Here is a 23,012-nt window from a genome sequence, read left to right on the forward strand (position 1 = left end):
TTCACCGAAATTTGGTTGATAAAAAATTGATCAAACCTTTGAGATAAAGATTTCACCTTGGCGACTATATCTTTGGAGTTGTCAACTTGATACAAGCCAACATTCTTCCTTCCACCCAAATTTCTACCATTTTTGGAAGACAAGGATTTATGTATTGAATTCTCACTCATCCTTTCATACAATTGCCAAACATCATTTTCATGTTTATCAAGATAAGAACCACCCATAGATGCATCAACCATACCTTTGTGATTATCCGATAAACTTTCAAAAAAATATTGAACTAATTGCCACTAAGGTATGTCATGATGTGGGCACTTCCTAAGCAAATCATTAAATCTTTCCCATGCCTCATGAAACATTTCCCCATCTCCTTGAGAAAATTCTCTAATTGAAGTTCTCATGGCATTGGTCTTTGAAACCGGATAGTACTTTTTCAAGAACTCTTGTTGCATTTCCGCCCAAGAAGTTATCGAAAAAGGCCTAAGATTGTTGAACCAATATTTTGCCTTGTCTTTAAGGGTAAAAGGGAAGAGTTTTAACCTCAAAACATCTTCCGGCATGTCCGTGTATTTTACGGTGGAACATACTTCAAGAAACTCATCCAAATGCTTGTAAGGTTCTTCACTTGGAAGTTCATGGTAGTTAGGAAGCATTTGAATGGTTTGCGGTTTAATCTCATAGTGATGTGTTCTAAATGGGGGCAATTAAATGCAAGTGGGTGCATTATATTCATTTGGCACATAGTGATCACACAAAGCAAGATGAGGATTTACAACTGGTGGTGCTACACTAACACCTTGATTGCCTTGAATAATGGGAGGTTGTGGAGCAAAATTTGGCCGAGGCATTCCTAATGGAACTTGACCTTGTTGTTGTGGATGAATGAATGGTCTGGGCATGCCCAAAGATACTTGGATGTTGTCATGATGCACATTAGGGTGGAGAATACCTTGTTGGTTTATGTGACTAAGGTCCTCCACATGGTCCTCATTATGTTCTTCCATTGATGAAATGGAATGATTAAAATTACCCCTTCCCCTAGAATTACGAACAATGGATTTAAGATTCAAATTAAGTGGGACAAAAGTAGGATTTAATGACCTTCGACCATACATGCACAAACAAAACATAAACAAGCAACAAGCAAGTAACAATCACTTCACCTCCGCAACAAATCAATCAACAAATATCCTCCACATACATTAATCCCATACTCCCATGCTTTCAACAATATGCAAGAAAAATAAATTGCCTCCACGCGGGCTCACGATCTATCTAAGAAAATGAAAAGCTTGCCTCCACGCGGGCCGACGATTTAACTAGAGATCGAGTTAGAAAGAGCTCAAAAAGGGTCCTTAAGCAACTTTAATTGATTTTTCAAATTTTTTTATATATATTTTTTCTTTGCCTTGCTTGCTTCGCAAATTTTATTTTTGAGCTTTTTATGCTCTTGCTTAGCTTCACTTGGCTTCCTTACTTTTTAATTTCCCTTTGTTTCACTCTCTTGGCTCAAGTCACCTAGTCAATAAAAAACAAACACAATAAGTAACCAAAATAAAATAAAAATAAAAATAAAAATAAAAATAAAAATAAGATCAAAAGAGTACTAATTCCTAATTAATTTCCAAATACGACGGTGCCAATCCCCGACAACGGCGCCAAAAACTTGGTGTGGTCGTGGACACAACAAGCCAAAATGATGTGAGTGTGTGGCCAAGTTTTAAATTTATAAAGAGCCACTACTTCCTCTCACTAAAAATATAGCTAGGGTGAGTAGAGATCGTCCCAAGGGAAATGAGGTGTATTTGTGATGGAAATTAATGTCAGGTTAATAGTTCGAATGATCAAAGATTGGGTGATGATTTGATTAAACTACAATGCAATTAAAATTAAAGCAAGTAAATAAAAGCAATCTAGGGAATAGAGTAAAGATATAGGAAAGAGGACTTGGGGCTTTAGAGTTCACCACTAAGTTTGACTTCACTAGACACTAGCAATTGTATATTAATGGAGAAATTAAATTGTAACTTGTGTGGGTGTGTGTGATATCAATTGAAACTAAGCATGGGTGGCAAATAAGTATAGATTGTCTAGCCAATTTAAATGGAAAGTACAACCTATCAAATGAGACCAATTTCCGTTCAATTAAACCACAATTAATACACACATAATTTTCTAGAGACATACACTCTTTGCATTCATAAGTATGGAACATCAAGAAACAAGAATAGATTGTTCACCTATCTAGGAATTTAAAGCAATTATACTACATCTAAGATAGAGACATGAAAATTATGCTAATTAAACTAAAGGTGTGGCACAATCCATCAAAAAACAAGTGTGAACCATCAAATAAATTGCAAAAGTGTTCCATTAGGCATTATGTTTTGATCATATCTAGATTAACACCATCAACACACATAGACATGCATTAATTCCATTAAATCTAGAGAAAAGCACATAAATCATCTATTCTAGCATACATAGACATATGGTTAGAGATAGAGAATCAATTGAAAACATTAAAATCTATACACATCAAGTAGAAACCACAAGATATATATTAATCCAAGATCAAAACATTTGTTACAATTAAATCCCCAAAAATATACAAAATATTAGGTCTAGGAAGCAAACTTAGGGGTTATCTCTAGCCTTAAGTGAATGATTTAGCCACTCATTGTAGTGGTCATGGAACCATCAAGGGCTAGCTTGGAGGTTGGCATCATCATCTTCATCCTTGCTTTCTTTCCAAAACCCTAGTTCTAAAGAGCAAAAGATATTTTTTTCTATATTTTTTTAATATTTTCTCTCTTGGTGTCTCTACAATACTGCTCAATAAATCAATTACATCCTCTTTTGAGTAAGGACCAAGTTAGAATTACAGCCTTTGATTGGAGGAATCTCGCAACTTGCACAAGTTAGGTAGAAAACGACGTGCTCGGGAATTTGACAGCTCACTACTAGCAGCAATTTCGATCGATCGAAGCTGACATGGCACAAAATATCTTCTAGGCTTGATCCCATTGGCTGAGCTGGCACCGCCTTCATTTCGATCGATTGAAGACCACTTCGATCGATCAAAACTTCCCTTCGATCGATCGAAGTTCCCTTGATGTATTTTCTTGGCTTCTTTCCAACTTTGTTCCTTAGCTCCAAAAATGATCTAAATGGCTCTTGTTAGCCTGTTTGAACTTTATTCACCTGAAATAGACAATAACACAAATAAGTATCTAAGACATGAAAGTAAGATAGATGAATGTGTCACACCCCTAATTTTCTAAATAAATTCCTCAATTTATTCAAATCAAAATACATTAGTGTTCTCCCAGGATCTCAAAAGAAAAAAAATACTATCATTTATTAATACAAATCAATTTCCTCAAAATTAAAAACAACATCTCTAAATAATTAAATTAATTTAATTCCTCAACACCAACTCTTCCACCTAAACCCGCAACTATGAATCTAAGCTCATCCTCAGTACCTGAAATTAGAAGGGGGTGAGACGGGGGAAGTCCTAGTAGGAAAAACCATAACAAGGATTTCAAAGAGTTTCATGAAAAATTTGCTTTACAAAAATATACATATACTTTTACACAAAATACATATATGTAATTTTAGCAAAATAATAGTCAATAAAATATTTAAAACAAAATCATCCAGGCCATTCAAGACATGAAGAACCTTACACTGCAAAATAATTCGTCATTGAATCATCAACTCTCTGTCCGAGATGTGTGAGCTCTCGGTTCACAGTGTCTTAAAACTCTCTCTGTTTGTCATCAAATTTTTTTTTCTCTGAATACAAAATTAGTGCATATAATCCCTCAATATATAAGCCAAGTCCACCGACCCTCCAATCAGCCAACAAATATCAAAAATCAAAGTGGGACCCGCCACTACCTCTTTCCTTATCTTATCGGCAACCACTATTTTCTTGTCTTTCCACTCCATCTAATCTTCATTTTTTCTTATTCTATATCATCACTAAAAAAAAAAAAACTATACACATGACTTAGTCAAAAAGCAAAAAGCAAAAAACAAAAAGGCAAAAGCAAAATCAATAATTGCATCACCAAACCAAACCCACCTTTCCTTTTGGTCGGCAGCCTACCTTTTCACACCATACAATATATATAGATAAAACAAAATCAAACCCAATTGTCTACTAGTGGGTCCCACGAAAAAGCCATTAACACAAAAAAATAAATCAATTTTCTTTCTTTCTTCATTTCACACGGTTGATAGCCTTCTCTTCATCAAATACATATATATCATATAGATATATATGAAAAGAAAACCAAAAACCCATTTCTCATCACAAATGGACCAAAAGTCACTGGTCCCGCTCATAACATTACCATTTTTCCTTTAATTTGGCGCCTGAAATCTTCTCATCTCCATCCATTAATATAGTATGAGACCAAAAAAAAATAAACTATAAGTCTCCCATTTAAATAATAAATCACTGAAATTCTAATAGGGTAAATTTCCACTTAAAACAAAATAATCAATTTTGTCAACCAAAAATCATGGAATAAATAAAAATTTCAACTCTTAAAAAAATCCGGGTTGTCACAGAATGGACTAAAATACCTTAGCTTAGGTGCTAAAATGCGTTATATTTGAGCACTTATCATGTCCTGTAGTGTGGTTCCGGATTTGGATGATGCTGATGATGGTTAGTGTGTGAGCCTTTGGGGCAGGATATAGTTCGAGATATTTTAAATGAGTTTCAAGTTGTAATGATGTACCAGTTATGACCGTTATGTATTAAAGTAATGATGTATTTGTAAGACTATATGACTATTCCAAACAGTTTTATTGGATAATGATGTGTATTTTATGAGCAGTTGGGCTATTATGTGTTGGTTTTATTAATAGATTGATGACAAAAAGGGTTTTAGCCTTGTTACTTTAAAGGTTATTTATGTAGTGGTCAGTGTTACCTAGTTGTTTCTATGAATGGAAGGTCTAGATTTTCACTTATAAGGTTCTTCTTTGGGCAGGATGGGACGCGATGTCTTAGAATTCGTTGTCTAGCCCTAGTGTTTTGGGAAGGGGCACTGTTCTCTATTACGTATGGATGTTATATGTATGAGTTACAGATCGAGCTGTTTCATCTCTGTATAATTCCTCTTTCTTGGTATATTGCATGCAAGGTATCGATAGGTGCGTGTTCAGTTTTGTTGCTGGAAATGAACTTGCTCTTCCTTCTTCTTATTTGGTCCTGGCAAGGACATTATTGCCTGTGAGTTTCGTATCTCCACATAGGAATTGTGCGTGTCAGCGTACGGAAGGACTTTATAGAGTTCCCTCTTTTGTTAGCAACCACGGGTAAGGATTTAATCTAGATTGTTTTATTTGTCTCCACGGTAGGAGGTGAAGTCCTTGGTTTTGTGGGACCCGTTTCGTGTGGTTGTGATTGATATAGTATGAGACATGACTTATTTACCAGTGTGTACCTTTTCTTAGGGTCTTGGGGCTAACAGTGGTATTTAGCAATCGTGATGCGGCTTATATATTGAGGAGGGTTAGACCGTGTGTCATGAATTGTGTATCCAGAGTAGATGTAGAGATTGATATGTGTGTATGCTTGAGGATTAGACCTGAAGACAAGAATGATGTTGGTGTTGAGGTCGGACCGACAATGGGAATGGCTCGGCCAACCATTTCTCTGAGTTAATCTTTTCTTAACACAATGTCGGGTCAAAGGTCAACAATCATTGATTTTAGTATGTTTAGTGACAGATACAGTACGGTGTTGTGCGTTGCGTATGTGTGGTTGTGCGATCCCATTTTTGAGTGAGTCTCATTTGGGATAGATGGTATTCTTTATACGTGTTTAGGTGACTTGTCATGGATGGTGGTGTACTTAGTATGGGGTTACGTGTCCAAGGAGTTTCAGTTGTCGGATCAATTGATCCTTGAGTTATGCTGATGGGTTGTTTTCCCGGGTGCCTGATGGTACATTTGATAAGTCGGATGGTGCTCTAGATTGCAGTCGTGGGTGTTCAGCTATGATATAACTATTGAAGACAGTAGTTATTAGAGATGGTTTTAAGGATATCTTTGGGATAGCGAGTGGAGCTCATATGTTGGTTTGTTGAGCGATTTTGTAACCGCTGTATCTCATATGGGTTTCATAATTATAGGAATAGGCTCTATAACCGATACGGGACTCAATGGAGCCATTTTACTTTTATGGGCCTTAGGGCATTTAGTGCGGATTGTGTAAGACACTGTTGGTTGAACCTACCGTGTATGGGATCCAACAGTTTTCTGGTGGGATGTCTCGTGTAGACCGCATTAGTGCGATTTTATGTATCAGATTGGTTTTAACCTAAGTTGAGTGTGGAAGTAGATGGTTGAGTGTCGTGGTGACTTAGATTAAAAGATTCTTTTCATGATGCGTGTCTTCATGTGGGTTGACTGAAGTCGTTAATTATAGATTTAGTATCAACTAGTGGTGTGTTCTGGTTAGAAGGATGATGATCCTAATGGTTTTTAGGGGTCAGGACAAGGTGGAGTCACGGAGTTTGGTTAAGGGCTTATACCTCGTGTGCTTGTAGAAGAAGGTAGAGAGTTTTTGTTTGGCACTGCGGTGCCCTTTTCATTTCGTTAGTTGTAGTGGGGGATGTGATCATGTGTGGCTGTGGTCACTATTCGGTCGAGGTTGCGTTGGGTCACAAGCACAAGGTTGCGAGTAACATGGGACGTGGATTCTTCGTGTTGAGGTTTTCAGTGTGGAGTGTTACGTGGGGTACTCGGAGACGTACTCCATTTTTGTATCCTTTTGTCTTTCTCTTGTAAGATGGGTTGATTTCGGGAACAAAATCCTTTTAAGTTGGGGAGATTGTAGTGTTTTCGATTTTTGCCATTTTTTATTTTTCGGGATTTTTTGTTTTCTCAAAGACATTTTCGTCTTTTCTCATTTTGTGTGCCGGACATTGTGGGGTGCGCCGGGTGTGTCTGAGAGTTAGTTGGGGCATTCAATTGAGTCTAGGACTCTTGGAAATGCACCGGCTAGTATTTCGGCAATTTTTCATTTTTCGGGCTGAAAAGTCCCGTGTGGGACCTGTTGCCGGAATTGTCGAGTATGGGGGTTTTGGTTGGGTCCATTTGTATTTAATGTATTTTATCTAATGTGTTTTATATGGTTATAGCGTAGTTAGTACACAAACATAACTTTTGTGGTGGAAATTAAAAAACAGAAAGATTTTTTTAAAATGGTGGGACCCACCACTTTTTTTTTAATGGCCATAAGGCTATTTAGGCCTCAATTCTCTCTCTCCCGGCACTAGCTCTCTCTCCCTCATTTTTATTCATTTTTTTTTTTCATCAAAATTTCAAATCTTGATTGCTCTTCAATCGTTAGGAGTTTGATTATGGCGTTTGCGGCAAAACGGAGAGCTCGGTGAGATCTACGCATTGATAGGAGTAATTGCTTGTTTGGCCACCTATAGGCTTTTTGAAATTCTATGGATTTTTGGGACTTTTGCATCCATTTGAGGTAGGGGTTTCTAATTCACAAGTTCTTGTACTTTTGTGAATTATTTCTTCTTAAATTATTGCTTAGCATGTTTAATTTATATAAATTCTTGCAAAAGTTGCTTAGATGTTGTATGTGAAATATGTAGTTGTGTGTTAATTGATGTTTTATGATAAAGGATGCTTTTATGAAATATAAATTATGCTTATTATGCTTATCATGCTAGATTAATGTTGAATGAAGGCTTAAAATGTGTATTTTAGAAATTTATTTTGAAAGGCATGTGTGATATTGAATGATGATTTGAAAGGGCATGAATTTCCTATTGACATGGCATTGAAATATATGAGACATCCATAGTACGGCATTGCATTTCATGGCATGACATTGTTTATTTTGGATTTGAAGTTGTTGTTGTATTTTCCTCGGCATAGCATAATCCCGTTGTCTTTATTTCTATGGATTCACGGGGTCACAAGAGGTGTGTCTTAGGCACCACCTATTGAGTAATTTGTTTGGTTGTAGGTGTTGTCGCTTTACCAGCAAGCTAAATTATGTGTAGTGTGGCCAAGTTTGAATTTATAAAGTGCCACTACTACCTCTAACTAGTAATATAGCTGGGGTAAGTAGGGATCGTCCCAAGGGAAAGGAAGTAATATTGATATGGAAAAAATGTTGGATTAGTAGGTCGAGTGATCAAAATGTGATTTGTTGGTTGAGTTAAACTACAAATTAAACTAAACAAATTCAATATAAAACAACTAAAGTAAATAAGGGGTAAAGAATAAGAGAGAGAGAGGTCTTGGGACTTAGAGGTCACCACTAAACATCATTTTCCTAGACACTTAATATACAATAAATGAGGGGGATTATATATTGCAATACTAGTGTGTGTGATTGATTGAATTAACAAGCATGGATGGCTAATTAAGTATACATTGTCTCGACAAACTAGTGAATAGCACAACATATCAAATTAAACCATTATTCCTTCTTTTAAGTTCACAATCCAAACACATCAACAAGCTAGAGAAATATACTACTTGCATTGATAAGCATGAAACATCAAACAATAAGGATGGATTGTCCTCCCATCTAAGAAAGTAAGACAACTACACTACAATTAAGCTAGGGACATGAAAATTAAACTAATTAAACTAAGAAAGAGGTACAATCCATCAAGAAATGAGTATGAACCATCAAACAAACCACAAGAGTATTCCATTAAAGCACCATGCCTTGACCATCACTAGATTTATGTTATTAACACACATAGACATGCATCTATATAGCAAAATCTAGAGATAAACACATGAACATTTGTTTTAGCATACATAGACATATGAATAGAATGAAATGATCAATTGGAAGTATTAAATCACATAAATCATTGTATAAACAAGATTCATATATAAATCAAATGTCAAGACAAGAATTACAAAACAAATTCCCTTAAAATACAAAGCATCAAGGTCTAGGAAGCATGCTTAGGGCTAACTCTAGCCCAATAAGATGTTTAGCCACTCATTGATGTAGTCATCCAACCCTCAAAGGCCATCTCCATGGTAGGAATGATCTTCTTCTCCTTGATGAAAACCCTAGATGAGTGGAAGAACTCCCAAATGGTGTGTATCTCTCAAATCTCTAAGCTCCTCCAACCTTTCATCTCTCTATGGTTCTCCAAGATTGTATATGCTTCTCTTGTAAAAATGGCTCAAAGTCCTTATATAGGTAGCTCAAGTGTCACACCAAATGGTTAGACCTCGTGCACTAGGGCCTCCAAATGATTGTACCATGAGCACACCTTTTAATTAGCTGGAACTCTGTTTTTCTCACACTTGAAAGGGTTCGATCGATCGGAAGTTAATGAGATCGATCGAAGGTTGATGAGATCGATCGAACCTTAGCGGTGCCTTTTGGAATACTGACAAATCTGAGATATTTTTGGGATATTTTGGGAAAAAGACAAATGTGTTAGGTGGGGATAAGATCAAAGAAGTTCAATCGATCGAAAGAATGTTGGATCGATTGAAGATGGAAATTTCTTGAGGATAAGGACAAGAGGCTCGATCCATCTTGGCACTGTTGGATCGATCACTGAAAGATCAATCTGAGCTTGGTAAGATCGATCGAAGATTACTATTTTCCACCACTTTGCTTCCACTTTGCTCCTTTCCTCCATTTAGCTTAAGATTGCATCTTTTATTCTCTAATTTGGCTGAATTAACTTATTTTGGGGATAAGTGCCTTCAAAGGAAGATAACATGAAATTAGAGTAAAATAGGAAAATAAGATAGGATAAGGTATTAGAATATCCAAGCTTAAGGGGTTTAAATATGCACTTTTTAGCGCTCATCACACCCCCAAACTTAAATATTGTTAGTCCCTAGCAATGAACTACGAAGTAAAGGAATGAAATGACCAACTAAACAACTATAACTGGAAAGCAATAAATGGATAACGCCACATTCGTAGGGAACACGATTGCATTTAGCATATGCAATAAGCCTTTTAAACCCCTAGGTTACCCCTAGTGGATGAGTGAAGTCTCGTGAGGGTTCCAGAAATGATACCCACAAACATTAAGCTCATTTTCACAAAAGAGGCACCAATATTGCAAACAAGCATTGGGAGAAAACTACCTCAAGTATGCAATTTTTTTCAACTATTTCCAAGCAGTCTCCCAAAATCTCAACATCAAGCAAGTAAGTATGGTCCTCCACACATCAAGAAAATGATCATGCAAATCAAAACAACTCTAGAACCCTTTTTGAGTGGACCGGCATCAAATATGTTGCTATCTAAGCCAACTAAAGAAATGATCACATTCTTACCCTCAAACTAGCACACAAATCTAGTACCGATCATCAAGATAAAGAGTGGAGCTTTTATTAAAGCTTTATTCATTTAGGTGCGCTTATTCTTTTCACTCGAATTTCCCCCCCCCCCCCCTAAATCCTAAGGATCAAAGATGGAAGCATAGTGCAATGTGTTAATCTATTAAGCTTTCTAGCGATCCATGAGGTCGAGCGTTAGGTCAATGACTCCCAAATCGGATGGCTTTAAGGCATTAGGTGTTTAAACACCCCTAAGGACTTACAAACTCAAATCAACTAGGTTATAAATCAAAACAACCTCCATCTAATCATTTCCCACTTCTCACTTTTTTTCTTTCTTATTTTTTTTTTATTTTTTTTATTTTATTTTATTTTATTTTTTTCAAGTTATTAACTTAGAGTTTGGGCCCTCCACCTTTCGGCATAAGAAATTCAGTGCTTGATGAGGCTAAAATCCTGACTACTTAGTGAAAAGGGGTTGTTATCCACCTTTATCAAGAATAAAAGCTGTCAATACACTACTACTAACTCAATTGGGATATAACCAATTCAATAATCAATAAAGCATGTACCCCACAAATGAATGCTAGTGTGCTCCTGTGCTAGTGTAGAATCCTAGAGTGAATCTTAAAACAATCACAAAATCAGGATGATGTCGACCACAAGTGCAAGCATGATATCAATCCTTCAAAATTTTTTACTCCTAAATGGCATCCACTAGGCATACAAGGAGTATTGGACTCTCAAGTCAAGCAATTTTTAAATTTTAAGCAATATAGTCTTCAAAAGAATAAAATCATAGCAAACATCAATCTCAAATCTCAATCATGCATTTCAAGCTCCAACTTTAAGTAGAATGCAACAAAGACACCTTACCCCTAAACTTAAACTGCACATTATCCTCAATGTGCAATGAGAACAATGAAAAAGATGGAAAGAGTATACCGTAGTGGCGAAAGCATGTAGCTCGACAATGATCCAATTTAAAAGTCGTCTCCCCCAAACTTGGAATCAACAACCTATTTGAATAATCACACTAGCAAACTCACATCAAATATCAAATGGGATAAGAATAATGAAATCATGTATTCTAAGACATGATAAGCGCCGAATATTACATATTCAAGCGCCCTTATTTGCATTAGTTAAGTCCATTAGTTGATCATATTGTATATATTAGCTTCATTTACTTGTTTTTGTTTATTTTTAGGTTAGTTCACCAAAGACAGTTAAAAGTGAGGCTTTGATAAATTCTTGAAGATCAAAGCATGCCGTTGCTGGGGACCTTCATTTTGGTTAAGCCAGTGATCCATTGAACTCATGATTTTCTTTGCAAAAAGTGCTAAGGAGGATGATCGCATCACCAGGCCGAGCCAAAATCATTTTAAGAAGCAAAGTGGTGCCCAGGAGCCATGCGGGCGCCCGCCAAACACTGCGAGCACCTGCCATTTTGTCTAGAAAGTTTTAATTTTTGCAGGGGCCTACTATGTACTGCAGGCCCTTGCCAAGTGCCACCATCCGGCACCCTTGGCAACCCGCAGGCGCCCGCCAATCTGCAGAAAACAGGCCACCCACTCCATAGTTTTGCTCAAGTTATCCCCTTTGATTGAATGAATGGCTAGGCTTCTTTTTAGGGATTTCTGAGCCACGAATTGAGAGAGATAGATAAGATTTTTGGGCTATATTTGGTGGGTTGTATCATGTAATAACATATCTCATATTGTAAGGATTTTCTAGAGAGAGAAAGTGGTGTTCTAGAGAACTTAGGTTGGAGCTTGCCTCTAGGTGCGAAAATGGAGGGGCTGATCCTCTCAACCTCTTCCTTCCTTGCTTCCATAGGTAACTAACTCCCTCTAGGGAGGTGATGAAGCCATTCCTTGTAAGCACGCTTTAGTTTTGTTTAATTTGGGGAATGAAATGTATATATGGTAGTTTCACAATCTAGAGCACTCATTTTGATGTAATGGAGCTTAATCTCTATAAATGATTATGTTGAAGCTATTGTCTTGTCTTAGATTATAATTTCTCATGATTGTATGGCTTGCATTTTCATAGTGAGAATGGAAATGATTGTGAAATGGTTTTTATTGGCATGTATTTAAGAAGTTTGATAGTCCATAGCTTAGGGCCTTCCTTTAATGGAATATTCTTGGTTTTAACTTCATGTGCTTTTATCATTTGATTGAGGGTTTGATAATCTCTAGCTTAGTGAGCATGTCTAAGGCTGCACCCTAGTTTAGGTGGTTCAAGCATGTAAAACTTTAATAGGTTATTTTTGCCTCTTGATTTCATGAATTCCTTGAAGATAGTGTAGTAATCTTGTATTGCTACACATCATTGCCTTATATCTAATTTGTTTCCCAAATTAATCATAAGCTAGCATGTTTATAGGGTTGGTAGCTGATTCACTTCCCTAGTCCTCTTTACATAAATTTTTCTCCCTTAATTTCTTTACAATTATTGTTTTATGTAATCTTTAATTCCTAGTTCTAAGTGACAAACCAAACAAAACTCTTCACCTCTTTCATCAAACAAAGTGATTTTACAAGACCTTGGTAGCCATGGACCTGCAGTCCTTATGGTTCGACTTAACCCTGTGATAGCCCTATTTTACAATGATTTGTGCTATTGCAAGGGTTGATTATCATTGGTAGCATATACCGAAGGCCACCAATTTTTGGTGCCATTGCCGGGGACTGCAAATGGTTTCGTAATCAAGGTTTATAGATTATCTTTGGTTAATTGGGAATATCGTGTTTTGTGTATATTTTCTTGTTTGGTTTTGATGACATTGTGTTTTAAGTATTCTTGTGAGATTTTAGGGACACCAAGGCTTGCCGGAGGAAAACTGAAAATATTGTAAGTCTAGAGGACTCCTGGTAAGTTTTTAAGAATTCTAGTCTCAAAGATTGTGAATATCTTGCATGTGTTTAATTTAGTGATTTTTGATTGTGAAGCCCTTGTTGAGGCTATAACTGATTTACTGTATTGCAAAGCATTGGTCCTTGTCGTGGCCATTTATCTTTTTGTCTTGTTGATAATTGAGGAGAAAGGGAACATTGTATATGGATGTTATGGTGAAGGGGTGTTATGCTTGTTATGAATTGTGTTGTTAATGTTGGGCTGTAGGTCATTATCTTTCCTAACTCTTGAAGTACCAATTGATATAAATTCACTTGAAAGAACTCTTAGAAGAAACCTTAGGGAATTCGAAAATATAAGAGGAATTGAACTTGAATTTAATACCATAGCCGGAAATAAAAAAAATGTTGGGAATGAGGGAATCAATAATGATAGGGCTGAAATTCCAAATGTGGTACCTATGACTCTTAGGGACCATTTCATCCCTACCATTTATGCCTCTCCTTCTTGCATAGTGATGCCAAACATCAATGCAGCCCAATATGAAATCAAATCTAGCACCATTCAAATGCTTCCATCCTTTCATGGCTTTGATAATGAAGACCCCTATAAGCATCTTAATGAGTTTCTTGAAATCTGTTCCACCATCAAGCTGAGGGGCTTCCCTAAAAATGCACTTCATCCGCGTCTCTTCCCATTCGTCTTAAAAGATAGGGTAAAATATTGGTTGAACTCCCTTGCTATAAATTCTATCACTACATGGGTACAATTGCAACAAGAATTCTTAAAAAAATACTATCTTGTGAGTAAGACCAATCAAATGAGGCGTTCCATTCTCAGCTTTTCACAAATTGATGGGGAACAACTCCATGAGACTTGGGAAAGACTACAAGACCTTCTTAGGAAATGTCCACACCACCTAAATCCAAACTGGCAATTGGTACAAGCTTTCTATGATGGTTTAACCGAACCACATAGACTCATGGTTGACTTATCATGTGGAGGGATGTTCATGTCTAAAAATGTGGATGAGGCTTGGACCTTACTCGAGAATTTGAGTGAAAACTCATTACAACATAATTCTCGTAGGGCTCCAACCTCGACCAATGCCAAGAACACCAATCTGTATGAACCAAAGACAATGAGGGAAGAATCTTCTCAAGTGGATGCCATAGCTCACAAATTCTACCAATTAATGGCACCGCATTTCTCTCTTTCTTTGTCCCAAAATTCAGCAAGTGCGATGTGTGCATCATGCACTAGCCTATTCCATCTCTCGGAAGATTGCCCTACACCAGAGCAATTTCCTAGTAACAATTAAGAGCAAGCAAATGCCATCTTTTCCAGGCCTAGAAATAATCCTTATTCCAATACCTATAATCCGGGATAGAGAGATCATCCGAATTTTTCGTGGAGGCAACCAGCCCCACAAAATTTAACATTTCAAAATCAAGGGCATTAAAATCAGCCCTCTTCTCAATTTCCAAGTAGGCAATTTCAGGCCTCTTCAAGTTACCATCCACCCTATAATTCAAATGCTTCTACTCCACTTCCTGTGTTTCCAACTGATGAAATTCTAGCTGCAAATAAGCAAATGATGGAATCCCTTAACAAGCAAATGTTGGAATCCAACAAGCAACTATTGACATCATTGCAGCCCACTCTCCAAATGGTTTATTTTCGTACTTAGTTAATAGCTAAACTTGAAAATCAAGTGGGATAAATAGCTTACTCGATGAACCAACTCCTTCAAAAGGATAAGGAAAACTTCCCACTCAACCATTTGAGAATCCTAGAGGGATCCATGTGATTGACAAAGCCCCTCCTACGGGTAGACCTAGTCATGAACATGTTTAAAGCAATTACCACCCTTTGGAGTGGTTGAATTGTGGACAACAAGGTTGATGAAGGAAAAGATGAACAAGTTCTTCCTCCCAAAAATCCAAATCCCAGCTCTTCTAATCCAAATTTCACTCTGGAATATCTAAATTCTAGCACTGAAAATTCCAAGCTTGTCACCCTAAATGTGGAAACCTCTTATGAGCCTAAGTCTCCGTTTCCTCAATGTCTCCAAGAGTCAACACATTTGGGGAATAAAAGTTGTAAAATTTAGGACATGTAGGAAGTCTTTAAGCAAGTAAAGATCAACCTTCCTCTTTGGGATGCTATCAAGTAAATTCCTCCCTATGCAAAATTTCTTAAGGATTTGTGCACTTAAAAACGCACTTCCAAAAGTCATTTACCAAAGAAGGTAAGACTAACTGAAAATGTGAGTGTGATCATTCAGCACAGTACTCCTCCAAAGTATAAGGATCCGGGTGCCCCAACAATCTGGTGTGTCATTGGTGATAACAAGATAGAGAGGGCCCTCCTTGACTTACATGCGAGTGTGAACTTGATTCCATATTCAGTTTACTTACAACTTGGGTTGGGAGATCTTAAGCCAACCACCGTGGTCTTGCAGCTTGCTAACAGATCAGTCAAGCACCCACGGGGTATTCTTAAAGATGTCATAATTAAAGTGGACAAATTTTACTTCCTGGTAGACTTTGTGGTTCTCGACATGGAACCAGTCCATGATCCAAAGAAACATTTTTCTGTGATCCTCGGTAGGCCTTTCTTAGCTACGGCTAATGCTTCAATAAATTGCCAAACCGGGGTGATGGACATCGCCTTTGGAAATATGCAAGTCAAACTCCATATTTTCCATGCAACTCAACATCCTCCTGAAGAGGATGATTTTTTTCTTATTGATGTGGTAGATGAAGTGGTAGAAGAATCTTTCCCCTTCATTCTAAGCAAGGATCCTCTTGAAACTTGCATGTCTCACTTTGACTTCTCAAACTTTGATATCGACCAATCCATCCAAGAAGTAAATTCTTTACTCAACATTGGTGCTATCATGGACTTTCCTCCTTGGAAAGTACCAAGAGAACCACTCCCTTAACTTTCCACTACTCCTCTAGTCCCATCATTGAAATCTCCACCACAACTTGAGTTAAAGCCGCTTCCGGCCCACCTCAAGTATGTGTTTCTTGGTATAAATCAAACTTTTCCAGTCATTATTGCATTGGACCTTTTAAAAGACCAAGAAAATAGCCTTTTAGCGGTGCTACAAGAGCATAAAGAAGCTATAGGCTGGACAGTGGCTAATGATGAGCACTGAAAAGTGTGCATTTAAACCCGTTAAGCTTAAGCATTCTAGTACCTTTATCTATCTTACTTTGCCGTTTTAGACTTATTACGTGTTATTTATATTTTCAGGCACTAATCCCAAAATTTAGCTAACTCAGCCAAATAAGAGCTTAATTGAAGCAATCCTGAGATAAACCAAAGGAGGGAGCAAAGTGGAGAAAGAAAGGAGCAAAAAGGAATCAAGTTGTGTAGCTGAAAAGTTCGATCGATCCAACTTAGAGTTCGATCGATCGAACATCTATGATCGATCACAGTACTTCTCGATAGATCCAACTTTGGCCTTTGCTGAAATTCTAAGTTCGATCGATCGAACATCACCTTCGATCGATTGAACCCTATTTTGTCCTATTCAAATGATTGATCTTATCCACAACTATACGCCTACCAACCACTTTTGTCTTTTTCCTCATAAATATCTTGAAAATATCCTAGCCTTGTCATTATCCGGAGGAATCAGACCACTTTGATCGATCCAAGATGCAGTTCGATCGATTGAACCCATTTTCGATCGATCCAAGTTAAGGTTCGATCGATCGAACTTCCTCCAGCGAGAAAAAGTTAAAGTCCAGCTCATTTATTCCGTCCTTCATCCAATCATTGGAGAATATGCCTTGCACGACCACAGCTCATCATGGGGTGTATTTGACTTACCTATATAAGGAATATGATACACTTTTTGAGGGAGTCTCTTGTCACACATTGAAAATTGATCTTAGAGGCTCTTCTTGGAGAGGAGGAAGGAGGGAAGCTAGAGCACCATTGGAGGAGATCTTCACCAACAAGGAGCAGCCATGGAGTTAGCCCTTGAGGGTTGGATCATCACTACTATGAGTGGCTAGACATCCTCTTGGGGCTAGAGTTAGCCCCAAGCATGCTTTTTATACTCTAATCTTGTGTATTATTGAGGGATTAGTGTTGTATGATACATCTTGATATTCATGTATATATAAATCTTGATTATTTCATGGTTTGTATGGTTTAATGCTTCCAATTGACTATTCTATTCTATCCATATGTCTATGTATGCTAGAGTAGGATATTCATGTGCTTATCCCTAGATTTAGTGTTTTTGATGCATGTCTATGTGTATTGATGCTATAGATCTAGAGATTATCAAGATGATATGCTTAATGAATGCTATTTTGGTTCATTTGATGGTTTATGCCTATTCTTGATGGTTTGTGCCTCTCCCCTAGTCTAGATAGCTTTATTTTCATGCTAGTAGTGTAGATTTAGTGTAGTGGTAGAATAATGTTAGATGGGAGGACAATCTACTCTTGATGTTTAATGTTCCATGCTTGTGAGTCCAAATGGCATATTCCTCTAATATTGTGTTGTATGTGGATTGTGAGCTTAATGAAGGATTAATGACTTGTTTTGATCTATTGTGCTATCCCCATGTTGTCTAGACAATATATGCTCTATTGTTTAGATATATTGTGCTCTGCACATGATGTTTAGACAATACTTGCTTGATTTGTCATCCTTGCCAATTGAATCAACCTAATGCACACACACCCTTATCATATTGCAACACATCCATTACCCTCAATTGATCACTTGTTAGTAGTATAGAAAAGTATTGCTTGGTGGTGATCTTTACATCCCAAGACCTCTCTCTCTCTTGTTTACTTCATATTATTTTATTTAGTTGAATTCAATTTAGCTTAATCAACCAACCAATCAATTGTGTGATCACTCGACCTACTAACCCTAATTACCATAGTTTCACAATTCGATACACCATCAAATCCCTTGGGACGATCCCTACTCGCCCTATCTATATTTTATATAGAGAAAGGTAGTAGTGGCTTTTTATAAATGTAAAACTTGGCCACCTCCTAAATTCACAACTCTTCAAGCTTGACTTGGTATCGTGACCCTTGTAAAGGACCGGTCAGTTTTTGGCGCCGTTGCCGGGGATTTTAAATTCGCAACGTCGAATTGTGAAATTCAATTAGGATTAGTACTCTTTTGATCGTGTCTTTACTTTCTTTTTATTTTCTGTTTTTGATTGCTTATTGAATTTGTTCTCCATTGACTAGGTGCATTGAGCAAGGAGCTAGCAAAGTAATTCCAAGCTAAGGAGCAAAGCAAAGCAAAGGAAAAATACTTAAAATGAAAAATTGTTAAGTAAAATTGCTAAGCTAAGCTTTTAATTTTGGAGTTGAAGTGCTAAAGGACTATTGTGAGACCTTCTTACTCAATCTCCTTAGTTAAATCGGGGGCCCACGTGGAGGCATTGCATAGCATCATTAGATAAATCGGGGGCCCACGTGGAGGCATTTATTTGACATACATTGCATTTGAAAATTGTGGTTGTGAAGTTTAATTGCATTGTTGAGAAAGTTGCTTATTCGTGTTGCATTATGCATGCATGATCGTCATTCATTGAGACCTACTCTTGTCCCTCTTGATTTGCATTTAGAATCCACTATTAGGAATCCAAGGGGAAGAGGAAGTTTATATAGAACCAATCTACCAATGGACGTTCTCAATGATGATCATGTTGAAGATCTTGATCACATAGACCAACAAGGCATCCTTTATCCTAATGTGCAAAATGATAATATGCAAGTTCCATTAGGCATGCCTAGGCCATACATTCATCATCCTCCTCAACAACAAGGCCAAATTCCAATGGGAATTCCAAGGCCAATGTATGCACCACAACCCCCCATCATTAATCAAGCTCAATATAACCAAGGTGTCCATGTTGCACCTCAAGTTGCTAATCCACCACTCGCATTGAGAGATCACTATGTGCCTAATGAGTATAATGCATCCACATGCATTCAATTGCCACCATTTAGAGCACACCATTATGAGATTAAAGCACAAACTATCCAAATGCTACCTAACTTTCATGGACTTCCTAGTGAAGAACCTTACAAGCATTTGGATGAGTTTCTTGAAGTTTGTTCTACCGTTCGATACACGGACATGCCGGAAGAAGTTTTAAGACTGAAACTTTTTCCATTCACCCTTAAAGATAAGGCGAAGTATTGGTTTAACAACCTTAGGCCTTTTTCTATAACTTCTTGGGCAGAAATGCAACAAGAATTTTTGAAAAAGTACTATCCGGTTTCTAAGACCAATGCTATGAGAACCGCCATTAGAGAATTCACACATGGGGAGGGAGAAACTTTCCACGAGGCATGGGAACACTTCAATGAATTGCTTAGGAAGTGTCCTCACCATGACATGCCTAAATGGCAATTGGTCCAATTCTTCTTTGAAAGCTTATCGGACAATTATAAAGGCATGGTTAATGCTTCAATGGGAGGTTCTTATATAGACCGGCAAGAGGAAGACGTGTGGCATCTTTATGAGAGCATGAGTGAAAACTCTTTGCATAGAACATTGTCATCTAGGAATGGTAGAAATTCTCAAGGTAGAAAGAGTGTTGGCTTGCATCAAGTTGACCACTCAAATGATATAACCGTCGAGATGAAGTCTTTATCTCAAAAGTTTGATCAATTGATCAATCAAAACTTGGCGAATCAAGTGTCTTCCTTTCCTAACCATTCTCCTCGAGCTCAAAATGAATCATGTATGACTTGTTCTAGTGTTCTTCATTCTACTTCTAATTGTCCTCATGGACAAATTCAAAATGAACCCATTGAGCAAGTTAATGCAACATTTGTGAACCAAGGGAACAATCCTTATGGTAACCATTACAATCCCGGTTGGAGGAATCATCCTAATTTTTCTTGGAAAAACCAAGGGGAGGGCTCAAACTCTTCCCAAGGCGGTTTTCAAGGGAAATACATTCCACCTCCACTTTAAAACCAAGGATCCCAAGGTTCAAGACCATATAACTCACAAGGAAATCAATTTGCTAGTTCTCATTTTCCTAACCAATCATATTCTCAAGGAAATTCTAGAGGTTCCGCTTTTGAGGAAAAGGTTTTAAATGCTTTGGGCACTCTAGAAGCAAATACTCAATTGTTGCATTCTCATTCTCAATCAATTGCTAAGCTAGAAACCCAAGTAGGGCAAATAGCTGAAACACTTAATGCTAGAGAGAAGGGAAAGATGCACATGAATGCCCCAATCAAACAACAATGTGTTGTAGAAACCAAATCCTCATTGGAAGGGCATAATGTTGAGCATGTCAATGTGGTAACAACCTTGAGAAGTGGTAGGGTAGTAAACAATTAAGTTAGAATGCCTAATGAAGAGAGTGAACCGGTACAACCTCAAGTTGTCACCCGTCCCGTTCCACACACTATTCCTCCTTCATTGCATGTGCATGATCTTGAGAATGAGAAGCCCTCAAATTGTGAGTTGAAAGATGATTTCCAAAGAGATTCATTGAAAATAGTGTTGAAAATGTGTTTGAGAAAAGTTCTTTGAAAAATGTTATTCATGATTCTTCTTTGAAAAGTGATTTGAAATCTAATGAATTGAACAAGTCCAATGCTGAGAATTCTTTGAAAGAAAATGCTGAAAGAGTTTTTGAAAAAGCTCCATTTCCGGACGCCTTGAAAGGGTCCATTTCAAAAGAAAGGCAAAAGACCAAGAACAATGAGATAATGGATATGTTTAGGCAAGTCAAAGTCAATCTTCCACTTTTGGATGCAATTAAGCAAATTCCGACTTATGCCAAATTCTTGAAGGACTTATGCACCCAAAAGCGGAAAAACAAGAGCCAAACATCAAAGAAAGTGGTCTTAACCGAACAAGTGAGTTCCATTCTACAACACAACACTTTGCCAAAGTTTAAGGACCCCAGTGCACCTACAACATCTTGTATCATTGGTGAACATGTCATCAACCGGGCACTTCTTGACTTAGGGGCTAGTGTTAACCTTCTTCCCTATTTGGTTTATGTCAAATTGGGCCTAAGTGAATTGAAACCGACGTCGGTGGTTTTACAACTTGCCGACCGATCCATTAAGAAGCCTAGGGGGATAATTGAGGATGTGTTGATTAAGATTGATAAGTTCTTCTTCCCGGTTAACTTTGTCGTCATTGACACGGAACCGGTGCCCAATCCAAAGAACCAAATTCCGGTTATCCTTGGCCGTCCTTTTTTGGCAACCTCAAATGCCAACATAAATTGTAGGACAGGGATAATGAAGATTTCTTTTGGGCACATGAGAGTGAAGTTGAACATCTTTAACCCCACACCCAATCCATTTGACAAATATGAGGAAGAGGTTAATGTGGTAGAGGAATATCATGATCTTGCTTGTGAAAGGAATGAGCTTTTGTGTATGAACAATGTTTCAAAGCCTTCATCTTTATCTTCAGCATTGTATGCAAGAAAAGTGATTTCGAACTCTTGTTGTGAAAGGGCGTGGAAGCCCAAGGAAAGTTTTGACAAGGAACTCAAGACATCTTTTGAGTTTACCCCAACAAGTTCTTCCAAGAACCATTTGTTGGGAGTGACTCGAAACATCTCTCATCCCAAAAAGGAGGGGATCCATTGCAAGATCTTTGATCCGGGTTAAAAGAACCCTAGGTCTTGCTAAAGACTAGCACCAAAATTCGTAGGATGTCAAAACCCTATTCTTCCCTCATTTCTATCTTACATTTTGATTCTTGCGAAGTCTAGATACTGTTTTTGTGGTTCATATACATTGGAAGGAACTCAGTAAGGGATTGCATGAGCATTTAAGTCATTTTGAGCATTTAGGCATAATTTCGATCGATCCAAGTTTTGGTTCGATCGATCGAACATTGGTTCGATCGATCCAACTATGGACTCGATCGATCCAGCTCTCATTTTGCACCCAACACTTAGAAAATTTTTGGACCTGCATCCAAATTCCAAAATGCATGCTCTCGGGATCTCCAAATTTTTGAAAATTCGATCGATCGTAAACCATTTTGATCGATCGAACTATTTTTCGATCGATCCAACATGTGGTTCGATCGATCATGAGTCCCAACACTTAGAAAAATTTTCAGGCCTCATCCATTTTTCAAAAATGTATGCTCTCGGGACTTTTCAAAAATTTTCATGTTCAATCGATCGAATTCCAAGTTCGATCGATCCAAGGTTCCAACACGTGTCAACTCTTGAGCCCTTAAACTTGTACATTCTTTATCCTCTTCGATCGATCAAAATCTTTCTTCGATCGATCGAAATTTGCATCTCATTAACTTAATTTCCTTTGATTTTTCAAAATTCAAAATTCAAATTCAAATTCCAAAAAAAAAAAAAAAAAAAATTTTAGAGTGGAGACCTAGGTTCGATCGATCGAACTTATTGTTCGATCGATCGAACTCTGCATATCGTGTTTTTAAAATAAAACCGAGTTGGATCGATACACTTGGATCGATCCAACCTCGAAACAAACCCTAACCCTAAGTCTCCCTTTCTCTCAATCTCAAGCTCAATCCGGCCAACCTCCATCCCAATCATCTTCCCCATCTCCGGCGAGCCAATTCCGCCAAGGATAAGCTCCATTTTCATCGCGGCTTTGCCCTTTCTTTCTCATCTCATCTCTCTCGGTTTAAAGGTAAACCGAATGCAATTTTCTTGATTCTAAGCTTAAATTGATGCATGTTATTGATTGTTTATGTTAAATCATGTTCAATATGTATGAATCATTCATTGTTGAAGCTTCAATTTCATGATTACATGCTATATATACACACATGCATTC

General features: G+C 37.5%; 1 long non-coding RNA gene and 1 pseudogene across 1 annotated transcript; one reads left to right on the forward strand and one right to left on the reverse strand.

Moving 5' to 3' along the window:
- The first annotated feature begins 300 nt into the window (after window positions 1–300).
- Window positions 301–399, forward strand: LOC132282728 (small nucleolar RNA R71; annotated as a pseudogene).
- A 2,142-nt stretch (window positions 400–2,541) lies between these two features.
- LOC132296456 (uncharacterized) lies at window positions 2,542–4,202 on the reverse strand. The gene is made up of 2 exons (XR_009478578.1): window positions 3,696–4,202; window positions 2,542–3,207 (listed from the first exon to the last, which is right to left on the reverse strand). It is a non-coding gene; the product is annotated as an uncharacterized LOC132296456 (long non-coding RNA).
- Window positions 4,203–23,012: the final 18,810 nt, after the last annotated feature.

This window comes from Cornus florida, unplaced genomic scaffold (assembly GCF_030987335.1).
Source record: "Cornus florida cultivar Cherokee Brave unplaced genomic scaffold, ASM3098733v1 CherokeeBrave_3.0.0_Hap2_Chr01, whole genome shotgun sequence".
Classification (NCBI taxonomy): Eukaryota; Viridiplantae; Streptophyta; class Magnoliopsida; order Cornales; family Cornaceae; genus Cornus; species Cornus florida.